The 9971-nt window shown below is 42.3% G+C and overlaps 1 long non-coding RNA gene across 1 annotated transcript in view; it reads right to left on the bottom strand.

The window, feature by feature from the left end:
* Positions 1–9647, bottom strand: part of LOC138170382 (uncharacterized) — a 36202-nt gene extending 26555 nt beyond the window's left edge. Inside the window, exons 1-2 of the long non-coding RNA XR_011170595.1 lie at positions 9477–9647; positions 7816–8041 (exon numbers count right to left, since the gene is read on the bottom strand). This is a non-coding gene — a long non-coding RNA (uncharacterized lncRNA). The remainder of the gene's footprint in view (positions 1–7815; positions 8042–9476) is intronic.
* Positions 9648–9971: the final 324 nt, after the last annotated feature.

The raw sequence follows: 9971 nt of genomic DNA, 5'->3' as shown, positions 1-9971 counted from the left end.
AAGAAAGAAAGAAAGAAAGAAAGAAAGAAAGAAAGAAAGAAAGAAAGGAAGGAAGGAAGGAAGGAAGGAAGAAAGAAAGGAAGGAAGGAAAGCAGGAAGGAGGGAAGGAAGGAAGGAAGGAAGAAAGAACAACAAACAACAAACAACAACTCCGCCTCCAGCTAACTTGGATCTCCATTAAGCTCTGCCTCAATTAAAGGATAACCCCTTTCTGTTCATTTTGCATGATCTGCAGCGCTTGTATTAGATATTCAGAAGACAATTGAGGATTGCATAGGACAACTGAGCTATTTCATCATTAGGAGATTAGAGAAGGGGTGGAAATAAGCTGTTATATCAAACAGGCACATAGTTTTCTTGCCCCTTATTTCTATATCATCGATAGACCAGGCCCTGAGACCATTCCCTGAAGTAGAAAACTGAAACAGCTATCCAGATGGGTTTTCAGATCACAGAATCACATCATAGGATCCTAGATGATTCAGGTAAAAGCCTTTTTTTCTGATCTGAATTATCTAAATAATTGTTTCAGCAAGCTTAGCTTGAGGTGCCCTTGATTAAGGCAGTTACTACAGGAAGGAGAAGAACTGGAGCCTTTTAAAGAGTTCAACAGCTGGCAAAATTTCAATTCCTAATGCTGGAGAGCAATGAATTATTCACAATGAAATTATTCTGGCTTCCACTTTCTGTAGTGCAAATGTATTGATTCTTCTACGTCGCCAACCCATTCAGCCATCCTTTCAAGATGGCTTCATGAAATAAAGAGACAACTTTTGGGATTTCTTTTTTTTGCCTCTTCTCATATGTGGTGAGATTCTCTATGGGGCAGCTAGGTGGTTTAGTGGATAGAGTGCCAGGCCTGGAGTCAGGAAGACTCATCTTCCTGAATTCAAATCTGGCCTCAGACACTTCCTAGTTGTGTGACCCTGGGCAAGTCACTGAACCCTGTTTGCCTCAGTTTCCTTATGTGTAAGTGAACTGCAGAAGAAAATGGCAAACCACTCCAGTATCTCTGCAAAGAAAACCCCCCAATGGGGTCACGAAGAGTCAGAGACAACTAAGCAAAAATTACAATTCAATTAAACAGACAATTTTTATTAGTCAACAGAGTACTAGGCTTATACTTAGGAAAACCTATGTTCAAATACAATTTTTAATGCAATCACAAGACCCTGAGATCAGATTTCTTTACACTTCAGGCCTTATCTGCTGAATTCTCATCACTTGAGGAAGTTACCCATAGAGCATTTCTCCACGTATAAAGTGGGTGATAATAACTGAATTTTATACTGTCTATTAAAAAATTTGTAAAGCATACATAGTTTTACATGAGCCTCACAACAACCATGTGATACAGGGACTATAGTAATTATCTCCATTTTATAGATAAGGGAACTGAGGCACCGATAAATTAAGTCATTTGCCCATGGTCACAGTTAGCAAGTGTCAGAGATGGTATTTGAATCTCCACATTGAACACTCAATCCATCAGTCAGTCAATCAATCAACAACCATTTATTAAATACCTACTATGTGCTGTATAGGACAAAAGAAATTTAAGATTGTAGGATTGTACTCTCCTAGCACCACTTTATAGGAATATACATAGTATATGAGTAGTGAGTAGTGAGAACAGATTTTTTTTTACTTTAACTAGATAATAGGAACAAGTTTGTCAACATAGCATCACCAACACCATTTTGTCTTAAGCCTCCATTTTGTGATTGATTGCTTTGAGTAAGTTATTTTTCAATAATAAGATAAGAACTTGTTTGGTATGTCATAGTAAACAATGTGTATGATCATAAGCATCTGATGAGTGAGTCTGTGTGGACCCTCTGATAGGAGAGGTCACCGATGGAAAAAATTATAAATGACTTTATCAATAGCTCATGTCATAATCTAGCAATTAAATTACATAGCAAACAAAATATGATACCTGTGGCCAAAACTTTAAGGAAGTCCATCAGAGGCCCAGCCTAGTCATTAGCTTTCTTCTGGGTGCAGCCAAGGACTGGGTCTTACCTTTGGGAACTTGAGACTTCAGCAGCCACCGTTCCATGAAGGGCAATGCTGATTGACAGGGACTTGCCAGAAGGAGACACATGGCTTTTGATTGGGCAGAAAGCATACCTCATATGAAACAGTTTTATATGAGCCTCACAACAACCATGTGATACAGAGACTATAGTCATTATCTCCATTTTGTAAACTGAAGCACAGAGAAATTAAGTCATTTGCCCATGGTCACAGTTAGCAAGTGTCAGAAACAGCCAGAGTAGGTCACCAATGGAAAAAATTATAAGTGACAGAACCTAAGCATGACAAATGCTTCTTAATGGAACATCTGAGTCAGGGTGGTGGTTTGTTCTTGGAGGGGGTTGATGTTTGTATTTTTCACCAGATTTGACTGATAAAATTAATTGTATGCATTGAGAAGTTTAACTCCAAGTTCTGTCATCATTATACCACCCCCATTTTCCCCTTTCTCATCTCTTTCCTGTGGTTGTTCAGTCATTGCAGTCATGTCCAACGCTTAGTGATTCCATTTTGAGTTTTCCTTGGCAAAGATAGTGGAGTGATTTGCCATTTCTTTCTCCAGTGAATTTGACACATGAGGAAACTGAAGTAGACAGAATGAAGTGACTTGCCCAGGGTCATACAGTTAGTAAGTGTCTGAGTCCAGATTGGAGCTCATGAAGATGAGACTTTCTGACTAGGTCTGGTAGTCGATCCACCGCACCACCTAGTTGCCCTAAAATCTAGGGTTTTGTCCTCCCACAGTTAGGAAATCTAGAAGCTTCAGATATTCAGATCCTGAGTTTTGTCTCCTGTCCCTGTACCCCATAGCTCTTCCCTTGCCTTACCTCAACTTCCCCCCTCACCCCCGCCAATTCAGGGACACTTTTCCTCCTTCCCAGGAGAAGCCTGCATTGAAAAGTACGTAAGCCCCAGTACAACTTCCCCCAGTCCCAGCTGCACCTTAAAGACACCACCATGGTCCCCACACCTGGCCCAACACCAGATGCAAAAATGACTGGCTAGAGCCCTGCCTCTGGCCACTGCCTCTCATTGCAATAATCTAGGCAAGAAACAATAAAGCCCAGTTCCTGGGATGGTGCCAGTGGAAATAGGGGAAAGAGGTCAAGTTTGAGAGAGAGGTCACGGTTCTCATTCTGATATCCATGACTAAGAAGCATGAAACAACCAATCTCACTCACAGTAGCTGAGCTACTAAGGGCCACCCCACCCTAGGCGAACGTGACATTTACGGTTTCTAGTTGTGCGGCATTTACCCCTTGAGGAGGAAGATGGGATGAGGACCTCAGTAAAAGAGAGACTCTCTCTTTCCATCTCCTCTGTGTCCATGTTCAGATCCAGCTGACTTAGGTCTTTGGTACATTCAGATTCTGTCCCCTCCGTACCACAAGTGTCACCTGAGTCAGCCTGTACTGCAGCATAGTAGGGAAATAATAGGGAATCCCCTTTGATTTTTGAAGCATGGATCCTGGTTCTGCTACTTCCTGCCTCTTTGAAGTTCACATCACCTCTCTGGGCCTTAGTTTCCTCATCTGTTAAATAGTAATGTTGGACTAGCGATATCTAAGGCCCTTAACATGGCTATAGACTGTGCCTGACATGTAATAAGTACTTAATGAATTCTTGTTTGTTGATTCAATTCAATTAATGATATTAAATACCTCCACCTATAATAGACCCTAGGAATACAAAGACAAAAATAAAAACAGATTCTACCCTCAAGGGAGCTTATATTTTGCTAGGAAGATACTACAGGTACCCAGATGAATAAGTACAAAGCATATGCCTTCTCCCTATTTACTACTTCCAGTTTATCCTGTATGTATCTTGCTTGTACATAAACATTTTCATGGTGCATCCCTCACTAAACTATGAGCCCCTGGAGAGCAGGGACTGTCTGTGGCCTTTCTTTGTATCCCTAGTACTAAACACATAATTGGCATTTAATAAATGCTTATTGACTATTATTGACTAATTTCAGGTAGGGAAGAGTATAAACAACTGGGTAATCAGGAGAGACTCCATGGAAGGAGTTTTGAAAGAAGCTAGGGATGCCAAGAGGGAGAAATAAGGAGGGAAAGCATTACAGGTATGGAGAAGTCAGGCAGCCTGGGATATAGAAGTGCAAGATGAACTGTTTGGGATGGGAAACAGTGACTAGGCCAGTTTAACTGAAAAGAGGCAGATTGTAAAAGGCTTCAAATGCCCTTCAAAGGATATTGTGTTTATTCAGAGGTCACAGGAAGTCATGAAAGTTTCTTCAAAAGGGTAATGATATGGATAGTTCTGTCCCTTAGGAATATCAGTTTGTCATGTGTGTGTAGGATGGATTAGAAGAGACAAGAAAACCGGTGTGTAGGAATTCCGTTGAAAATAAATTGCAATAGTCCAAATAAGAATTAATGAGTAATATCTAAGGTAGTAACCGGGTACCTGCAGAGAAGGAGATGAACTTGAGAGTCGTTGTTGAGGTAGAATCTACAACACCTGGCAACTAATTAGATATGGGAGATGAGGAAAACCAAAGAGCTGAACGAAGGTGACTCCAAGGTTGGAAACCTGGGTGGTGAGAATGTTAATTGTGCTCTAACAGAAATTGGGAAGTTAGGAGAGGGAGTGGATTAAGGGGGGAAATAATAATGATTTCTGCTTTGGTTGCATTGAGTTTAGATGTCTCTGAGACACCTAGGTGGAGATATCCAACAAGTAGTTGATGATATGGGATTGGAGCTCAGGAGAGAGGAGGGCACTGCTTATAGATTTGGAAGTCACTAACAGAGATGAGTCCCTGGAATTGATTAGATTGTATAGAGAGAAAAGGACCTAGGACAGAGTCATGAGGTACACTCACACACAAAGGTATCCTTGAGAGTGCTGGTCCTTCTTTTTTGTACCATCTTCCTGGCTACTGTGCTGTGGGTACTCTTAGCTTATTAATAGCCGATTTTCTAGACCATCCTTTCCATGCCTTAATGCCAATTCATGTGACTCAGCAGCAGCAAGCCCTACCCTGGCAGGCAGTTTCCTGCTCTTTGTGAAGATAAGCAAACATGAACACTGCTCCCTCCTTAATTGCTGCTGCTGGCTCCTAGTCACTAGCCAGACATAAAGTACTTCTCAGCGTTTTGATTATAGTCTGGGACAGAGTATGAGAAAGGCACAGATTGGACTGTCCCTCAACAGCTATATCAAGGATGGAGATGGGGACATGCAGTCTACAGAGGTATTAGGGGATATGATTCCCAAAGTTAGAACTCAATGCCGAAACTAGAAAGACCTTAGAAATCCCCAAGGCCCATAAGATCATTCCTGGATTGTGGTAGAATGAAAAGAACAGGTGGGGCTGTAGTCAGAGATCCTGGGTTTGAATCCTGCCTTTAGCACGTGCTATTCATTGCATTGGATAACAACTTTGGATCTCAGTTTTATCATCTGTTAAGTGAAGGGATTGGAGTAGATAGCCTTTAAGGATCATAGATTGAGTGGTAGAAAGAACATCAGAAATCACCCATTGCCAATTTCTTCATTTAACTGAAGCCCAGAAAACTAAAGGCAATTTTACCTTATTTAAGGTAAAATTCTGACTTAAATTCAAACTGCCTCTTCAGGCCAATCCACCAGTTTTACAGACGAGGAAACTCAGAAAAACACCATGAGTGATCTCCATCCCATCCCAGGGCAGGCAAGAAGAGGGATCCAAGTAATAGTTGCTGCTTTGTCCTTTGTCCTATGTCATTTCCTTCCCATGTGTCCTGACTCCTGGAGGACAGGTAGGTTCATACTTTCTCTTCTATTTCTTTTGCAATCTGTCCTCAAGTGCCTTTAGGCACTTCCATGATCGCACCCCTGCAGAAAAGAACTCCGAAAAAGGATAATGATGCTGTCTCCCTATCAGTCAGACATAGAAATATCCTATATTGTATGATCTGAGGGGCATAAAAGGGTCCTACCCCAGGATATCTCCCTCCCAGGGCCTGCTGCTGTGTCTCAGCCTCCTACCTATTGCCAATCTTCTGGGCTAAGGCATTGTTAAAATATAAGTATTTTATTTCCCATTTACACCTCAGTTTACTTTTATAGGCTCTACAGGGCTGGGACATGGGACAAACAACAGGTGGGGGTAATAGAGAGAGGATGGGAGAGGTCTAGAACTTGAAAACACCCAAAATGAGGCAGGCCCAGGTGGTGGTGCTGGGGAGGAAAAGGGGAAAGGAATCCCCATGGAGAATACAGATAGCCATAACTGCATGAGGAGAGTCTAGGAAAAGACCACTGAGGGGTAAGCGCTATCGCCAGCGTTTGAGCCATCAGCATGAGAACAAGGGTGGTACACCAGACAGGGGAAAGGTGCAGAGCGTTCATGGAACCCAGCCTGCACCAGCCATTCTAGCTCCGTGAAAACACGGAGGAGGAGGATTTGGCAGGAGTGGTAAGAGTAAGACCAGCTTTGAAACCTGAAAAGAAAGTCAGTTAAGGAAGTGTATATTGGTATGGAAAATAGTAGGGCATGAAAGTGAAGAAGATTTGAGTTTGAGTCATGCCTTTGACATTTACTAGCTGTATGACCCTGAGCAAATCACTTAACTTCAGTCTCCTCATCTGTAAAATAGGGATAATAATAAAATCTACCTCACAGGTTTGTTGTGGGAGAAAAATGAGTTAACATATGCAAAGTACTTTGCAAACTTTAAATCATTACATTAATGCTAGGTATTATATATTTATATATTGACAACAGTGATGTAAATGAAGGGAACATTAAAAGAAATATGAATTCTGATGGTGACAGACCCAGTGACTTTATCAGTTATTTTTGTGTTTTTCTTTGTTACACAGAAAGATTCAGTGATTGTGCTAGTGTGTGTGTCGGTCTGGGTCTGGTCAAGGGTGATGATAAGACTGGAGAGTGTACATCCCAAAACGGCACACTACAAAAGAAAGAGGCATCAATAAAAATTCTTTTCAAAACCTAATTATTTTAAAGTCAATAGATTCCAAGAACTGAATAGAAAATTATACCCTCAGTTAAAACTTGCTTCAGGGATTATACAGGGACTGGATTCAGGTCAGGCTAACATGTTAGCTAGTTAGTGGGGGTAGGATTTGGCTTCACTAAAGGGAAGAGCTTGTCAATAGTTATGTTGCTTTATAGGTTAGGGTGGAAACACAACTGGCTAGACAGGGTCAGACAGGATTAAGGTGAAGAAGATGGGTAAGCCTTTGTAATTCTGAGATTCTGTATTCTCACTCCCTCTCCTCCTCCCAACTTAATTCCTTAGCAAAGCTCTTTAAATCCTACCAATCTTGGATTGATTCGAGTGTAAGGATAGAAACTATTGCTGAATCCAGGGGGCTGAGCTACCTCATCCTTCGCACCTCTCCTCCATCCCTCTCCACTCAAGTGCTGCTCTCAGTTCTAGATACCATCTTGGGGCAGGCTCACCTCCAAAGAAAGGGGTCACTTCTCTTTCTCCAAGTCTCTGGGTCTTTATGCTCCTTACTATGAAACCCAGGGGGAAATTACTTAAAGTTTAGGTTTGGCTAATACTTAGGTCCCCCCTAAAAGGGAAGTAGAAGGGTACTCATTGTACAACGTAGATCAAATATAAGACAGCTATTTATTTTCTCGCCCCAAAAGAAATACTTAACATACACCAAAGACCCACAAGTACACTCTGACCAAAGAAACTTGAACAAGAATCACTATTAGACTCTTCCAGAAGGTTGAGACTTAAAGCCATCAAAACATAGAACAGTTTGAGAAATTACCATCACCTTAGCTTTGCACTGTCCAACAGCTCCCTCAGGGTTAAAATCTTCTGGTAAACTGGACCAAAGTCTGGGGCTTCTCTTCAGTCCCATGATGAAGAAAGGAGTAGTTGCAGAACTGCATCTGTTTCTAGTCAGCTCCACCCGACATTCCTGGGACCTCCAGATCTCTTGAACTCACAAGGTTGCCAAGAAGGCTGGATATATTCATCTCAGGATCACTTTTGACCAACTATATTGAAGGAAGAAACACAAAGTAGAAGGGGCAGTCAGAAGCACAGGCTAAAGTTTACCTGAGTCCCTGCCATAATTGCCCCATGGAAGCAGTCACCATGTTGCCAAGCAGAAACCTCTAACTCATGGTAAGTCTCAGCCTTATACAATGCCACATGGAGGGAGCATTGAAGGAAAAGTTCAAGTCACTTCCTTTCTAAGATCCACTGAATGGTCCACTCCTCCTGGTTTTAGTGGGTCAGTCCTCTCTGATGTAGCCTCCTCCTCAGCCACCGTGAAGTGGGGGACCAAGATTACTACCAGGGTTTATGCATCATCCTAAAGTGAAAAGTCCTTCAATGCAAAGCCACACTTGTCCCCAAAAGTTGCCTGGTTCTATAAGTAGTGCCCCCAGAAAGAGGATCAAAGTAGTCCCATCACAGAATATTAAAACATTTATCCTGTTTGTGTTCTCAATTAGGCAAGAGAACTCTAAGTGATTTACTGATTGGGTAATGCTCTGAGGCCTGCCCTTGGTGATATAAGAAACCATACATATAAGCAAAGATGGTAGAAAGAGGGTAGAGGTCTTTGGACCTGACAGACTCCTCACGCCCATTCAAGGTAAAGCGGCTATTGTCCTGAGCATCATATATGGTGAAGTGGGGGACCTAGAGAGCTGCCCTCATCGGTGCGCTATGTATCCTTGTGAGGTGTCCCCATGTATCCTTGTTATCAAGTAAAAGAGTTTGGGGTTATTCTGCTTCATCCTTGCAACATTGAAAAATTTACGCAAAATCCACTGATGAAAGGACTTTAGTAATGCGTGTAAAGTTCCACACCTATAGTCTCTCCCCTCTTTAAAGATAGGAGGGAGATGTATCCCCTCCTCATTTTTCTGGGAGTAATCAACCAAGATTGATCGTTTTAATTAATCTGAGTCAAGCAGTCTTTTGCTGCCACAAAAAAGGTGGCAAAGGTGTCAAGGGAAGCTAAGATCCCTGGCTGCCTCCACTAGGCCCAAATGCAAATAACTGGTCATTTTTTATGAAGAGGGAAGGTTCTCTTGAGGCAGAAAAGTCTCTCTTGCCCACTCTCTCATAAGCAATAGCAATAGACTAAGTCCATTCTCTTCCTCCTCCAGACCTGATTGAAGTCAGCCACGGCTTCATTCCCAGGGAGATGAATCATGGGTAACACAAGTAATGAGTAACATGGAATCTTTGTTCCCAAGGAACTTCTCTGGGGACCTTGAAGAATTCCGCTCTATCTCTGACTTCTCCTGGGATACCTGGTGCTGTCCCCCTTGTTTGGCTCTTCTAAAATTCATGCTTCCGGTATCTACCTAAAGCTCAGGTTCCCAGAACATCTCATCTGTATCTCCATTGAATCCACCTCCCATCACATCTTGGACTGATGTCAGACTATTAGCCTCGATTTCTCCCATCACTTACTTTTAAAATCCTTCCACTTTCTGAGAATTTTGCTTCTGACAAAAGATTTGTGTTGAAAGTACTCCAACCACAGCCCAACTTCCTGGGAACTAGTCATCTTGCCTCTGCAACTCGACTCATCAATCAAAAGCAGGAGTTGCTTCTAGTGTGTCCTGGCTGGCAATCAATGACATTAATGGATTCTGATCCATTAGGGGGTAGAATGACTGCAGCTCACGCAAGCAACTGGAAAATTGCTCACTGGCTATCTTGGCAGGCATCCAGTCTGCCTGTGTTATTCCTGTTAGCATTCAGGAACTGGGTGAGAATAGCTGGACAGGAAAGTGTTCAGGTTGAGGGGTAAGGGTGCCATATTTCCACGATCTGCTGCCTGCTGCTGCTGGTGACGCTATTTTGACTCCCCAGATGCCCTCGCTTTCCTCCACGTTACTGACTCCCCTGCCGTTCCCTAGAATTTTCATGAAAAGTACCGATGACAAATACGCTTGGGAGAAA

Source organism: Petaurus breviceps, unplaced genomic scaffold (genome assembly GCF_028583685.1).
Source record: "Petaurus breviceps papuanus isolate PSGF00001 unplaced genomic scaffold, PetGlider_PUasm1.0 38, whole genome shotgun sequence".
NCBI classification, from domain to species: Eukaryota; Metazoa; Chordata; class Mammalia; order Diprotodontia; family Petauridae; genus Petaurus; species Petaurus breviceps.
This window is presented reverse-complemented; position numbering and strand designations above follow the sequence as displayed.